This window comes from Trichechus manatus, unplaced genomic scaffold, assembly GCF_000243295.1.
Source record: "Trichechus manatus latirostris isolate Lorelei unplaced genomic scaffold, TriManLat1.0 scaffold00100, whole genome shotgun sequence".
Lineage (NCBI taxonomy): Eukaryota > Metazoa > Chordata > Mammalia > Sirenia > Trichechidae > Trichechus > Trichechus manatus.
This window is the reverse complement of record NW_004444036.1, coordinates 8,439,493-8,456,298: the sequence shown is the minus strand read 5'-3', so window position 1 is coordinate 8,456,298 and position 16,806 is coordinate 8,439,493. Positions and strand designations below refer to the sequence as shown.

At 39.9% G+C, this 16,806-nt stretch overlaps 1 pseudogene; it reads left to right on the top strand.

Moving 5' to 3' along the window:
- The first annotated feature begins 341 nt into the window (after positions 1–341).
- On the top strand, positions 342–15,639 carry LOC101342186 (V-type proton ATPase 16 kDa proteolipid subunit-like; annotated as a pseudogene).
- The last annotated feature ends 1,167 nt before the right edge of the window (positions 15,640–16,806 follow it).

The following is a 16,806-nucleotide window of genomic DNA, read 5'->3' as shown; positions in this document are numbered from 1 at the left end:
TGAGAAGCTAAGGAGGGGCAAGGAAGCTAGATTAATGAAAACAGAATAAAAACAATGGAAATAATGAGAATGTTGACCTATGTGAAAAATGTAACCAATGTCATTGAACAACTTGTATAAAACTTGTTAAATGGGAACCTAATCTGCTATGTAAATTTTCACCTAAAACACAATATTAAAAAAAAAAGGTCACCTGGTCCCTGAAGGGGACTAGGGGTAGAACTAGGACACACACTGAGGGGGCCGTGGCAGTGTGAAGGGCAATGATGACTTGGTCAGCAGTGGTGGCTGACAATGCAGAGAGAAGTGAATGGAGTTAGGACATGTCCTGGAGGTTAAGAATGGTAGAATATGGTGATGGACTGGGTATAGGAGATGCTGGAGAGGGGAGGGCCCAAAACAACTCCTGGATTTCCAACATGAGCACAGAGCATATGATGGTGCCATTAATTAAGGTGGGAAAAATGGAGAGAAAAGCAGCTGCGGAGGATAGCCGGAGTGTGAGTTTAGGCACATTAGGTTTCAGATGCTTATGAGATGTTCAAGAGTGAAGAGGTAAAAAAAAAAAAGTAGCTGGATATATAAGTCTGGATGAAGTTCAGAAGGAGATCAGAACTGGAGAACTATATTAGTCAGCCATTACTACAGACAGCACTTTATTTATTTTGGTTTTTATGTACTTTTTTCTTATGAAGATATTCAAACATACACAAAAGTACACAATAACGAATCTCCATGTACCCATCATAGTACTAATAATATTATGCCCTGAGAATGGTTACATCTCCTGAAGAGAAAGATCCCAACTCCCACTGTTATTTCAGCCTGAGTTTCCTAAGGAAGAGCCCTGGTAGCACAGTGGTTAAGTGCTCAGCTGCTAACTGAAAGTTCCGTTGTTTGAACCCACCAGCCGCTCTGAAGGAGAAAGATGTGGCAGTCTGCTTCCATAAAGATTTACGGTCTTGGAAACACTATGGGGCAGTTCTACTCTGTCCTATAGGGTTGCTGTGAGTCGGAATCAACTTGACGGCAATGGGTTGGGAGTTTCCTAACCTGCAAAGTGGGAATATTAGAACCTACCTCCTGGAGTTATGGTGAGGATAAAATGAGATTAACCACGTCAATGGCATGCAGAATGGATGTTAGCCATTAATATTTTGTTATTGTTGGGTGGGCAGTATTGACCCAATATTGGAAAAAGAAAATATATCAGGGTTAGCGAGTAGAAGCAAAATGAGTTAAGTTTCTAAACTCAGAAGAAAGTATTCAAATCAGTGAATTCTTATGGAGAGATGAACAAAACAGGAAGAAGCAGCTGGCAGAACTGTGGAAAGTTTTGTAATTCTCTCAAAGGGGAGGCAAGCCAAGGACACAGCAGGAGTCTGACCGAGTAGACTTAAGGTTTCAATAAAGTCTGGATTGTGCATACAAGACTCTTAGTGCCCTGGCAATGGAGCCCCCACTTTATGATAACAATATTATATGAAAATGAAGTAGTAAGAGTCAGAGCATTACATGACCTGGTTCAAATTCAGAAGAAAGTCTGGTGAGGAGTTTGGGAAGGCTTTTGCTATAAAGGATGACCTCATGAGTAGAAAAAACTGGATTATGAATATGAGTTAAACTGAGCCTGTGTTCCAGAACAGAGCTTTTCAAACTTTAATGTGCACACAGATCCCTCAGGGATGTTGTGAAAATGCTCTTTGTGAGTCAGCCGGTCCAGGATGGGGCCCCAGATTCTGCGTCTCCAACAAGCTCCAGGGTGATGTCAATGCTGCCGGTCTGAGCAGCAGGGTTTCTGGGATCCTGCAGAGCTGTCGCCTTTGAGTGAAGTTGGTGTCATGAGAAGTCATGTATTGCATGTACCTCCAGCACTGCTGCCAGAAAGACCCCTGGGAGTGGAAATGGCAGAAACTCATTCCCTCAGGTGACCTGTCTAAAGGAGCTGAGCTTGTGGCAGCCAGTGGCTTAGAGGCCTCCCGGGCGCCTTATATGACCAGGAAGGTTGGGGGTAAAGTGAGGAGTCAACAGCTGTTATGAGTAATACCATCACCCAAGTCCAAGCCCTGAGGAATTCCAACATCCAGAGGTGGAGGAGAGATAAAATGAGAGATGACAGATGTGGAAAACAGAGAATGAAGTGCCAACATACAGATACTTGGTGCTCCTAGCTGAGAACAGAATTAATAAAAGAGATGAAATAATGAAAGACATTTTAGAAAAATATTTTTTTCCTAAGCTTAGGAACGATCTATATTTGCAGACTAAAAGCGGTTACCACATTTCAGGGAAAATTAACTACCTACACATAGATGCATTTGGCAACAATTTTTAACTACAAGAAAAAAAATCATGCAATCACGTAGACAGGAGAAAACAAATCATCATTTAGTGAGGGCTTATCTTGTGTTTGGCACCCTACTTGGTGCTTTACATGAATTCTCTCATTTAAACCTCATAACATCTCAATAAAGTGGTGGTGCTGGCCTTCAAGTTTACTGCATTCAGGAATTAAATTATTTTCTCAGGATTCCTTTGCTCTCCAGCTGCTCTGTTTCATTCTGTGTGGAAGCCTGAGTCTCTCCTACCACAGACAGGCTTTCTCCAAATGTGACACAGGCACCTCTGGGCTCACATCATCCCAACTGAGCTCAGCAACCCCCAGAAGAAAGCGAGGAAGAGCCTCTCTTCTGGTTTCAGCAGGAGGTTCTATTAATTGGCCCACTTTACAGATGGTGACACTAAGGATTAGCAAGGTCAAGTAACCTGCCCAAGGCGACAGGTCTAGTAATTGAGGGGCTAGGATTCAAACCAAAGTAGTCTTTAACTCCAGAGCTCCTAACCCTATAAGGAAACAAAGTCAGTTTGGTTTCATACTTCTCTGCAACGTCAGCTTTCAGAAAAAAATGGAGCAACAGCTTGACTTTTTGGAGAAAAGATTATGTTGAAGATTGGTACACTCTGCCACACTGTCTTTCATAATAATTGTTGTTAGGTGCCCTTGAGTCAGTTTTGACTCATAGCGACCCTATGACCAACAGAACGAAACACTGCCTGGTCCTGTGCCATCCTCACCATCACTGCAATGCTTAAGCCCACCATTGCACCAATGTAGCAACTCATCTCATTGAGGGTCTTCCTCTCTTTTGCTGACCTTCTACTTTACCAAGCATGATGTCCTTCTCCAGGGACTGGTCCCTCCTGACAACATGTCCAAAGTACATGAGACAAAGTCTCGCCATCCTTGCTTCTAAGGAGCATTCTGGCTGCACTTCTTCCAAGACAGAGTTGTTCGTTTTTCTTGCAGTCCATGGTATACTTAGTATTCTTCACCAACACCATAATTCAAAGGCATCAATTATTCTTCGGTGTTCCTTATTCATTGTCCAGCTTTTGCATGCATATGAGGCTACTGAAAATACCATGGCTGTGGTCAGGCACACCTCAGTCCTCAAAGTGATATTTTTGCTTTTTAACACTTTGTTCCGCTGCTATTCATAAGGTTTTCACTGGCCAGTTCACAATAATAGCTATGAATATTAAACACACACAGTGTTAAGCACTATTTCAAGTGCTTTGTGTATATTGAGTCATTTACTCCTCAAACAACCCAATAAGATAGGAACTCTTAAGCACACTCTTCACGAGTATCATTTTCTGTCCCATAGTCCAGTCTAATCTCCAAAGTCAACTTTTAAAAGTCTAAATGATTAATTTGTATCTATACCTAAGATTTTATTAACAAAGAAAAGTAAGAGGAAAGTAAGAGTGAGCTCAACTTGGCTGAATCCCATAAAAACCAAACCCATTACTGTCGAGTCAAATTCCAACTCACAGCAACCCTATAGGACAGAGTAGAACTGCCCCATAGGGTTTCTAAGGCTGTAAATCTTTATAGAAGCAGACTGCCACATCTTTCTCCCGTGGAGCAGAGAGGCTGGTGTGTTCCAATCGCCAATCTTTCGCTTAGCAGTGAGTGCTTAACTACTGCACCACCAGGGCTCCTTTGGCTGAATCAGGAGAACTAAAAGATTACCATTTCACTTTTAAAATTCTGACAATTTAAGAAATATTTAGGCCACAGAATGCTGTTTCTTATTGTTGTTGTTCAGCTTCAATACTTTATTTAGCAGTTTTTCAAACAGAGTTGGTGCCACTGAATCCTCTAAAGGAAAACGAGTGTTTTCTTTTTTAAGGTAAACATTAAGGTTTTTGTTTTTACGAACGCACGGATTCAAACTTACTTGCTGCATTTCAATCCACTGCAATTATCTTTATTGGTGCTCATATTATACCAACTGTGGCTAGAGAGAACTTCTTTCAACTGGCTCTGAGTTGTTTTGCCCTGACCTAGTATCTTTGATAGTTTTCTTGCTATGAAAACACCTTCTATGTGTCCCTCCACAGACCCGCAGAATGCTTAAACGTTACACTTACTAGTACTAAAAGGAGTATATATACCTACTGTCTTAGTTATCTAGTGAAGCTGTAACAGAATTACCACCAGTGGGTGGCTTTAACAAGCAGAAATTTATTTTCTCACAGTTTAGGAGGCTGTTGTTGTTAGGTGCTGCTGAGTCAGTTCCCACTCATGGCAACCCTATGTACAAAATAATGAAACACTGCTCAGTCCTGTGTCATCCTCACAATTGTTGCTATGTTTGAGCCCATTGTTGCAGCCACTGTGTCAATCCATCTCGTTGAGGGTCTTCCTCATTTTCACTGACCCTCTACTTTACCAAGCATGATGTCCATCTCCAGGGACTAGTCCCTCCTGATAACATGTCCAAAGAACGTGAGATGACGTCTCGTCATCCTTGCTTCTAAGGAGCATTCTGGCTGTACTTCTTCCAAGACTGAGTTGTTCGTTCTTCTGGCAATCCATAGTATATTCAATATTCTTCCCCAACACCATAATTCAAATGCATCAATTCTTCTTCAGTCTTCCTTATTCATTGTCCAGCTATTGCATACATATGAGGCGATTGAAAATACCATGGTTTGGGTCAGGCGCACTTTAGTCCTCAAGTGACATCTTTGCTTTTTAACACTTTTAAGAGATCTTTTGCAGCAGATTTGCCCGATACAATGTGTCCTTTGATTTCTTGACTGCTGCTTCCATGGGCATTGACTGTGGATCTAAATAAAATGAAATCTTTGACAACTTCAATCTTCTCTCCATTTATCATGATGTTGCTTATTGGTCCAGCTGTGAGGATTTTTGTTTTCTTTATGTTGAGGTGTAATCCATACTGAAGGCTGTGGTCTTCATCTTCATCAGTAAGTGCTTCAAGTCCTCTTCACTTTCAACAAGCAAGGTCGTGTCATCTGCATATCACAGGTTGTTAATAACTCTTCCTTCAATCCTGGTGCCCTGTTCTTCTTCATATAATCCAGTTTCTCTGATTATTTGCTCAGCATACAGATCGAATAAGTATGCTGAAAGGATACAATCCTGACGCACACCTTTCCTGACTTTAAACTGTGCAGCATCCCCCTTTTTCTGCCTCTTGGTCTATGTACAGGTTCAGCATGAGCACAATTAAGTGCTCTGGGATTTCCATTCTTCACCATGTTATCCATAATTTGTTATGATCCACACAGTCGAATGCCTTTGCATAGTGAATGAGGTATTCCCTGCTTTCAGCTAACATCCATCTGACATCAGCATCTGCTATCTTCTGAATCCAGCCTGAATTTCTGGCAGTTCCCTGTTAATATACTGCTGCAACCGTTTTTGAATTATCTTCAGCAAAATTTTACTTGCATGTGATACTAATGATATTGTTAGATAATTTCTGCGTTCTGTTAGATTACCTTTCTTTGGAATGGGCACAAATATGGATCTCTTCCAGTTGGTTGGCCAGGTAGCTCTCTTCCAAATTTCTTGGCATAGACAAGTAAGCACTTCCATGGTTGCATCCCTTTGTTGAAACATCTCAGTTGGTATTCGGTCAACTCCTGGAGCCTTGTTTTTTTGCCAGTGCCTTCATTGCAGTTTGGACTTCTTCCTTCAGTACCATTGGTTCTTGATCATATGCTACCTCCGGAAATGGTTGAATGTTGAACAATTATTGTTGATACAGTGACTCTGTGCATTCCTTCCATCTTCTTTTGATGCTTCCTGCATTGTTCAATTAGGAGGCTAGAAGTCAGAATTCAGGGTGCTGGCTCTAGGGGAAGGCTTTCTCTGTTGGCTCTGGAGGAAGGCCCTTGTCTCTTCTGAGCTTCTGCTCCTGGGTGAACTTCAGGTAGCTTGGCATTTATCTTCCTCCATCTCTGCTTCTCACATGCTTGTTTAATCTCTTTTATATCTCAGAAGAGATGGACTCAAGACACACCCTACACTAATCCTGTCTCACTAACATAACAAAGACAACCCATTCCCAAATGGGATTATAACTACAGGCATAGAGGTTAGGATTTACAACACATATTTTTTGGGGACACAATTAAATCCATAACACCTACCAAAGCAATGAGGAAGATAAAAGCAAAGGAAATATTCATAAGAGAAAAAAAAATAATAAAAGAAAGTAAATAGCAAAGAAGCATTAAAAATAGTATAGGTGAGAATGGTTGCACAACTCGGAGAATGTAATCAATGTCACTAAATTGTACATGCAGAAACTGTTGAATTGGTGTATGTTTTGCTATGTATATTCTCAACCACAGCAACAAAATAAATAAAATCTAGAAAAAAAAAACAGCATAGAAAAAGATAACGTATAATAATGTGTTAATTATAATGATCAATATAAATGGAATCTACTCCCATATTTAAAAATAAAAATTCCAAGACTGAATGAAAAAATCAATTTTATGTTATTAAAAGAATCACACAATGGCACAAAAAGATCATTGTAAGAGGACGGGAAAAATATACAAAACAGATCCAAATGAAGGAAATTCAAAGATCAAAATACTTACATTAGTAGAAGTTGAAAGAAACAAAAACCAAAAACTGAATAAAATGGTATTGAGATTTATAAATCCAAACTATGAAGGATAATGAACCACTTAATAACATGATTAATAAATCTTATTTAATAGCTTCCTGGAAAGAAATATGTACACCAGATGATACACCTTTTTTTCTAGTGCCCATGGAACATTTACAAAAATTGAATATATAGCTGCATTAACAGTGGCACTTAAACAGGATTCGATTGCTAAAGAAAACTCACAGAACCCAAAATGACAAAGCTTACAAATCTACAGTTTATTACAGGAAACGGACACAATATAGCAAGAGTATGAAAGTCAGGATATACATCACAGCATATGACTCACAGCAAGGGGTCTGGAGTGGCCAGGCACAAGCTCCTATTGTCCTCTCTCTGCAAGGGCTAGACTAGATGTCATCGGGATTGGGAACCACTGATGTGTGCACAGAACACTTTGGAACCAGGAAGACTAAAATGAAATCTTGTCTGAGGTTGTTTATACTTTACTCATCACCTAGGCATAACCCTGCTACATAACCAGAGAGCCCTGGTGGGGGTGGAGTCACACTGAGACCAGGGGCAAGTCTTCAATTTCATTGTTATCAACAAACAATGCTGACAAGCTGGGTCAAACTGCCCTGAAACTCTTTGGACTCATGGTTACACAGAGACACTATTAATCAATATGCTTCATGCTTTGACCAGGAGTCAGTGTCATGGGAGTTTTAGCCAAACAACTTTGGCTAATTTCAGGTCATCTGTGATTAACCCTCACAACACAATAGCAAAATACTAAGTATATCTCTGTAACTTCCAAAAAGCTGAAATGATACAAACCCCATTTTTGAACCACCACACAAAAATGAAGAAATATGACCAATAAAAACTAATCAAAAATGTAAATTAAAACAAGGTACTTCCTTTCTTTAGAATATAAGTCTGATGTAAATCACTAAGAATCTTAATATCCAATGTCAGTAAGGATGTAGGGGACATAGGCTTCTTCATTCACTGTCCCTGGAAACAAAAATCTGTAAAAACCTTTCTCAGGTACATTTTAGTAATCTGTATCAAAATCCTTAAAAAGGTATATTCTCTCTACCCAGCAATTATATATTTGCCATTTCATCCTAAGGAAATAATTGAGGATATGGGCAGACAAGGATGTTTATTGCAGCACAGTGGATAATAGCAAAATGTTGGAAAAACCAAAATGTCCAGTAATACAGGGACTGTTTCAGTTATATCCATATGTGATTATTCAAAATAATTTTGTGGCAGATCCTGTTAGCTGCATGTCTAATATCTCTTCCCCCTTCCTCTATGCTAACAGACCCCAGATCCTGTTCAAAGCAGCAATGTTCACTGCTCCAGATACATAAACATGACAATCCTGTTCCCACTTTCTTGGCTTCCCTTGCGGCCAGAGGTGACCATGTGATCAAGTTCTGGCCAATGAGATGTAAGAGGAAGTCTACTGGGGGTTTCTGAGAAAGTTTTTTGCTTTCTTGATAAAAGGGATAGATGCTGTTGGTGCCAGCAATCAACTACTACAGCCCTTCTGTTAAGTGAGAAAAATTAACTTCTATTTGTTTAGCAAGGGTCAGTTGGGTTTTCTGTTACCGGAAGCCAAAAGTGTCCCTACCTGTGGTAGATTCTGTGATGTGCTGCCTAGATTCTCCTTCAGGATTCCCAGCTACTGGAGTACTACCGGCTGACAACCTTCATCTGTCAGCTATCTCTGGGAATCACACTCAGTTAAAGTCAGCTGACCTGCCCAATGTCACACCCTCTTCCCAGGGGCAGCCCAAGTCAAACAACACAAGAGTATAAAGGCCGAGTCTTCTTTCTCCAATTCAGGACAACACTGCAGGGGGCTCCCAGCTCCTGAACTGGAGCTCTTGTTCCTACTGTACCATTGCCTAACTTTCCTTTCTGCCTAATGCTACTTCATTCTCTCCCCACATAGGTGTTGATCCCAAGAGCACTCCCTAATAAATTTCCTGCACACAAATCTTTGTCTCAGAGTCTGTTTCCTGGGGAACCTCACCCACAACACTACTGAAAATTTATTCATATGAAAAGATGTTCAAAATACATTGCTAAATGACAAAACAACAGGTTATAAGACAGTATGCATGGTGTTTTCTTATTATACAGATTATATATCTGCATAGAAAAAATTTCTGCAAAGGAATACACTAAGATTCTCACAGCAAGACTTGTGTTTTCAACAATATGCTGGACTAGATGTTCAGAAAAACCCTAGTTCAGAACACATCAAATGCCCAAAATATGTGAAATATTTTTAATACATAGGGTAGTGTCATGGATTGAACGGTGTTCCCCAAAAATGTGTGTCAACTTGGTTAGGCCATGACTCCCAGTATTGTGTAATTGTCCACCATTCTGTCATCTGATGTGATTTTCCTATGTGTTGTAAATCCTATCTCTATGACGTTAATGAGGTGGGATTAGCGGCAGTTATGTTAATGAGGCAGGACTCAATCTACAAGATTAGGTTGTGTTTTAAGTCAATCTCTTTTGAGATACAAAGGAGAGAAGTGAGCAGAGAGACATGGTGGACCCTCATACCACCAAGAAAGAAGCACCAGGAGCATAGTGCATCCTTTGGACTTGGGGTTCCTGCGCTGAGAAGCTCCTCAACCAGGAGAAGACTGATGACAAGGACCTTCCCCCAGAGCCGACAGAGAGAGACAGCTTTCTGCTGGAGCTGGCACCCTGAATTTGGATTTCTAGCCTCCCAAACTGTGAAAAAATAAATTTCTCTTTGTTAAAGCCATCCACTTGTGGTATTTCTGTTATAGCAGCACTAGGTAACTAAGACAGGTAGTGATGGGATAGTAAAGGAATTCCCGTTAGGGAAGAAATGATAGGAAAGTATGAATCCACAAAAGTTAGAGACCATACTTATAAGGGAAGTATCTGCTGATTCTTGATGGCCTAGAGCCAGGTTTTAATGAACCATTCCTGTGAGGGGTAGGAGACAAAGCTTAGAGCCCAACCAGTGTGAGAGGTCAGATCACAGACCCTTGCATAAAGGCAGGAGAGCCAAAGGTCAACACCCCAAAAAGCTCAACGGGAAAAAGCACACCCTGCAGATGGAGGTGGTAGAAGTAAACTCCCTGAGAATAGCCAAGCACAAACAAACTCTCACATGGATTTGGGCCAAATCTAAACCTGAATCTCTGTGACCCAAAACAAACCCCATATAAAAAACAGAGTTCAAAGTAGTTCTTGGTAGTACCCACAGAAAACTGCCAGAAGAAAACAAAAATTTTCTTTGGAAGAATACACTTTACTGTCATAGGCTGCAAAATTTTGGGTTACTATCACCAGCTTCATTGTCCCCTTCTGCCTTCTGGCCCTTGTCCCTGGACTGCTGTACCTCATTAGTCCCATTTGGTTTTATGGGGCTGTCCACTCCCAATAAACTTATTTTTTAAAGGTCTCACACAAACCTCTGGATTTTATGTGTCTCACTGATCACAAATTCTTTCTAGGAAAATCTCTTGTTTGGCAAGTTTGTAGAATAAAAATATGTCCCATTTACTAAGTCAAAAAAATTTTTTGGGTTAATTTGTTATGCAGCAATAGATAATACAATGTGAATTCTCCCCAAATTGATCAACAGATTGAATGAAATGCCATCCAAAATCTCTGAGATTTTTTGGAAATCTTCAAGCTGATTCCAAAATTTATACAGAAAAGTAAAGCAACTAGAATAGTCAAAACAATTTTGAAAAGGAAGAGCAAAGTTGGAGACTCACAGTACCTGATTTCAAGACCTACTGTAAAGCTAGAGTAGTCTAGACAGTGTGGTATTGGCACAAGGGTAGACCCATCAATCCATGGACTAGAACAGAGAGTCTAGAAATAGAGCCACATATATATAATCAATTGATTTTTGACAAAGATGCAAAGACAATTTAAAAAAAGATAGTCTTAACAAACTGTGGTACATACACACAATGGAATACTATGCAATGTTAAAGAATAATGATGAATCCACAAAACATCTCACAACATGGATGAACCTGGAAGACATGATGGTGAGTGAAATAAGCCAATCACAAAAGGACAAATATTGTATAAGATCACTATTATAAAAAGTCAAGAAAAGGTTTACACACAGGAAGAAACATTCTTTGATGGTTATCAGGGATGGGAGGGGGAAGGAGGGAAAATCACTAACTAGACAAGTATACACATATTAGCTTGGGTGAAGGGAAAGACAATACACAATATGGGAGAAGTCAGCACAACATGACCAAGGCAAAAGAAGACACTGAGAGGTATGTAAGAGTAAAAGGTAACAACAGTAAATACTATTACATATACAGTTCTACAATAACAGTAATAACAAGCAATAAATTAGGAGTGGATACATAGATATGTAAGCTGAACAGGTGTGAGATGGCACATGGGAGTACACCCATGAGCATATATAAGTTTGGCAGAGGTTACTTCTACATATGTATTTGTATGTGCTGCAAATGTATTCATGTATATAGTAGAACACACAGGGGGCACAGTTATGAAAACTTCTTCACCATAACCAAACACCTCCAGGGACTGAGTCAGTGGGCTTGAGAGCTTAGGACCATAGTCTCGGGGGACATCTAGGTCAACTGGTATAACACAGTCCAGAAAGACAGTGTTCTACATCCTATTCTGATGTGTAGCAACTGGGACCTTAAAAGCTGTGAGCAGTCATCTAAGATACAATTATTGGTCTCTTCCCATCCGGAGCAAAGAAGAGTGAAGAAAATCAAAGTCTCAAGGAAACTATTAGTCCAAAGGACTAAGGAACCACAGCCTCCACTAGTCTGAGACCAGAAGAACTAGATGGTGCCTGGCTACCACTACCGACCACTCTGATTGGGATCACAGTAGAAGGTTCTGGACGGAGTGCAAGAAAAATGCAGAACAAAATTCAAATTCATAAAAAAGACGAGACTTACTGGTCTGATAGAGACAGGTGGGACCCCTGAGACTATGACCCTTAGACATCCTTCAAACCTGGAACTGAACTCACTCCCAGAGATCACTTTTAGCCAAACAACATACAGGCCTATAAAGTAAATAATAACACCCATGAGGAATTTACACCTCAGAACGATCAAGTATATGAGACCTAAAGGGCAGTATTTGCCCAAAAACAAAGTTCAGAAGGACGGTAGGGGCAGGAAAGCTGGGCGAATGGACACAGGGAACCCAAGGAGAAAGGGGGGAGAGTGCTGACACATTCAGGGGTTTGCAACCAATGTCATGAAACAAACTGTATAAATTGTTGAATGGGAAACTAATTTGCTCTGAAAACTTTCACCCAAACAACAATACAATGTTTTAAAAATGTGCAAAATATTTGAACAGACACTTCACCAAAGAAGATATATGGATGACAAATAAGCATATGAACAGATGCTTGGCACCATTAGTCACTAGGGGAATGCAAATTAAAACCATGAGATCCTACTCTACCCCCTGCAGAACAGCCAAGATTAAAAAGACTGATAATATCAAGTAAAAGGAAGGATGTGGGGCAACTAGAACTCTTAAGCACACTACTGGTGGGAATGCAAAATGTTACAGCTACTTTGGAAAACAGTCTGGCAGGTTCTTATAAAGTTAAACATACAGTTGTGTGGTAGGCTGAATAATGGCACCCCAGATATGCTCATGTCCTAATCCCTGCAACATCAGTGGTTACCAGAGGTAGGGGGTAAAGGCTGACTACAAAGGGGCACAGAGAATTTTTTGTGTGCTAGAACTTATCTATATCTTGATTGTGGAGGTGGTAAGATGATAGAAACTAATCCAAATGTACTCATAATCATAATTGATATAAATGGTCTAAACTCTCCAGATAGAAGAAAAACATTGGCAGACTGAGTAAATAAACAGTTCAGGTTTAGTCTGTTTTCAAGAGACACACCTAAAACTAAGAACCAAAAACCAAACAAACCAAACCTGTTGCCGTCAAGTCGATTCTGACTCATAGCAACTCTATAGAACAGAACAGAACAGCCCCATAGGGTTTCCAAGGAGCAGCTGGTGGATTCAAACTGCCAACCATCTGGTTAGCAGCCAAACTCTTAACCACTGTGCCACCAGGGCTTCATAAGTACACAGAAAGTTAAAATAAAAGGATAAAAAAAGATATACTTACTCAAAGAATGCTGGTGTAGCTTTGTTGTCTTTAGAAAAAATTGACTTTAAGGGAAAAAGTCATATTAGATAAATACGGTCATTTCATATTGATACAATGTTTACATAACCATGAAGTTTAGTGATTTAAATTCTTATGCACTTCATGATATAGTATCTTAATAGAAAGTAATTTCATAATAATAAAGAAGTCAATTAATCAAGAGAACATAACAATCCTAAATGTTTATACATTTAATAACGAACTTGAAAATACATGAAGAAAAAACTCAGACTGAAAAATAGAAAAATCTAGATTTACAGTCAGAGATTTTAATACCTCTTTCTCAATAATTGCTAGAATGAGTAGGCAGAAAATCTACAGGGATATAGTTAACTTGAACAACACTACCAACCAACTTGACCTGATTGAACATACCACCCAACAATAACAGGATACACATTCTTCTCCTGATATTAAAACCAGACAAAGACACTACAAGAAAGGAAAATTATAGACCAATAATCCCCATGAACATAGATGCAGAAACTCTAAATAAAATTATAGCAAATCAAGTCCAACAATATAGTAAAAGGATAATAAATACATCACGGCAAGGGATGTTTATCTCAGGAATGCAGTTACTTTAACATTCGGAAATCAATGTAATTCCCTATGTTAACAAACTAAAAATTAAAAACTATACGATCATTTCAAAAAGGCAGAAAAAGCATTTAACAGAATCCAACATCAATCCTGATATAAAGTCTCAATAAACTAGGAACAGAAGGGAATTTCCCTAATCTGATAAAAGGCATCTATGAAAACAAGACCTACAGCTAATATCATACTTAATGGTAAAAGATTGAACGCGTTCCCTCCAAAATTAGGAACAAGACAAGGATGCCTACTCTTACCTCTTCTACTCAACCTTGTACTAGAGGTTCTATCCAGAGGAATAAGGCAAGAAAATGAAATAGCAGGCATACAGATTGTAAAGAAAGAAGTAAAACTATCTCTATTTGTATATGACATGATTTTGTATATAGAAAATCCTAAGGACTCCACTAAAGTACTATTAGAACTAATCAAGTTCAGCAAGATTGCAGGATACAAGATTAATATACAAATATTAATTGTATGTCTATATACACTAGCAATGAACAACCTGAAAATGAAATTGAGAAAACAATTCTGTTTACAATAGCATCAACAAGAATGAAATATTTAGAAATTTGACAAAAGAAGTTCAAAACGTGTACTCTGAAAGCTACAAACATTGTTGAAAGAAAATAAGGACATAAATAAATGTAGAGAGTTAATATTGGCAATACTATCCAAACTTATCTATAGATTCAATGTATTTCCTATCAAAATACCAGCAGAAATTTTTGCAGAAATGGACAAGATAGTCCTAACTTCAGATGGAATTAAAAGAGATCCAGAATAGCCAAGACAATCATGATAAAGAACAAAGTTGGAGGACTCACACTTTCCAATTTCAAAACTTACTACAAAGCTACCTACCGTAATCCAAACAGTGTGGTAATGGCAAACAGATAGACACATAAATCAATGGAACAGAATTGAGCATCTAGAAATAAACCCTTACATTGATGGACAATTATTTTCAACAAGAGTGCCAAGATCATTCAATGGGGAAAAACAGTCTTCAACAAATAGAGCTGGAACAACTGGATAGTCACACACAAAAGAATGAATTTGAGTCCCTTTCTTATATCATACACAAAAATTAACTAAAATGGATCATAGACATAAATGTAAGAGCTAAAACTGTGTTCAGAAAAAAAAATAGAAGTAAACGTTCATGACCTTGGGGTTGGCAAAACCTTTCCAGACATGACACCAAACGCACGATTGACCAAAGAAAAATATAGATAAATTGGACTTCATCAAAACTTAAAAAAAAAAAAAGTTCTTCAAAGGATACCATCAATAAAATGAAAAGACAGCCTTTGCTACCACTGGTCCCCTTGCCTCTGCACCTGCTGGCCCCACCTTGGGCCCACTGAGCTCATTCCCCCACCTGCAGACATGTCCTAGACCGTGGAGGCCCAAGTACACCTCCTTTTTCGCCATCCTTGGCACCTCGGCCGCCATGGTCTTCAGTGCCCTGGGTGTTGCCTATGGCACAGCCAAGAGCGGCACGGGCATCACTGTCACGTCGGCCATGCAGCCGAAGCGGATCATGAAGTCCGTCACCCCAGTGGTCATGGCCAGCATTGTCGCCGTCTACGGCCTGGTGGTGGTCCTCCTCATTGCCAACTCCCTGAATGACAACATGATCCTCTACAGAAGTTTCTTTCAAATGGGCGTGGGCTTGAGTGTGAGCTTGAGTGGGCTGGCAGCCGGCTTTGCCATTGGCATTGTGGAGGATGCCAGTGTAGGGGCACTGCCCAGCAGCCCCAACTAATTGTGGGCATGATCCTGATCTTCATCTTCACCAAAGTTCTCAGCCTCTACAACCTCATTGTTGCCCTCATCCTCTCCACAAAGTAGCCCCTCTCTGCACCCAGCAGCCACAGAATAGGATGTAAAGATTACCTCCCTCCTCATTCCAGAATGAACAGCCTGACACATATGCATTGGGCCGCTGACCCCTCAGTAGTTGGTCTTGTAAATGCAGTGTCTTAGTGCTCATTATCTGTTGCCCACCTTGCCCCCGGTGTCTACCCAAAGCAGTGGACATCTGGGCCTACTCCTTTCCCATCCAGGCCCCTTACCAGTGAGGAGCAGGCCCCAGCTGCTCCCAGAGTGCTCTGTGTATAAGGATGAATTTAGACTTGTCATTTTTCTCTTCACTGGCTGCGTATTTATGAAAGATTTGACCTGTTCATATGTCTGTGGAGCAGCTCTCGTCTTCCACTCGACGGTAATCTTACATAGCGTGTTGTGTTGTGGGATTCCCGTATGCTGACACTTCTGGGGATGTAACATTTCCCTCTGCTTGGGCCGCCTGCGTCCAATAAAGTTCTTGGATGTGACTGAAATAAAAAAAAAAAAAAAAGAAAATGAAAAGACAACTCACAGAATGGGAGAAAGTAGTTGCAAGTCATATATCCGATAAGGGACTTATATCTTGAATTTATAATAAACTCTTACAACTCAATAATAAAAGGACAAATAACCAATTAAAAAATAGGCAAAGGATCTGAACAGACTTTCTCCAAAGAAGATATACAAATGGTCAATAAGCACATGAAAAATGCTTAGCATCATTAGTTATTAACCCCTTTGCTGTCGAGTTGATTCTGACTCATAGCGACCCTATAGAACAAAGTAGAACTGCCCTACGGGTTTTCAAGGCTGCAAATCTTTACAGAAGCAGAATGCCACATCTTTCTCCCCTGGAGCAGCTGGTGGGTTCAAACCGCTGACCTTTCGATTAGCAGCCAAGTGCTTAACCACTGTGCCACCAGGGCTCATTAGTTATTAGGGAAATGCAAATCAAAAGCATGAGATACCACTTTACACCCACCAGAATGGCTAGAAACAAAAAGTCAGATAACAAGTCTTGGCAAAAATGAAGAGACGTTGGAACCCTCATACACTGCTGGTGGGAAAGTAGAATGATGCAGCCACTTTGGACAATAGTCTGGCAGTTCCTCAAACAAACTTAGAGTTACCATATGACCCTGCAATCCCACTCCTAGGTGTGTACCAAAG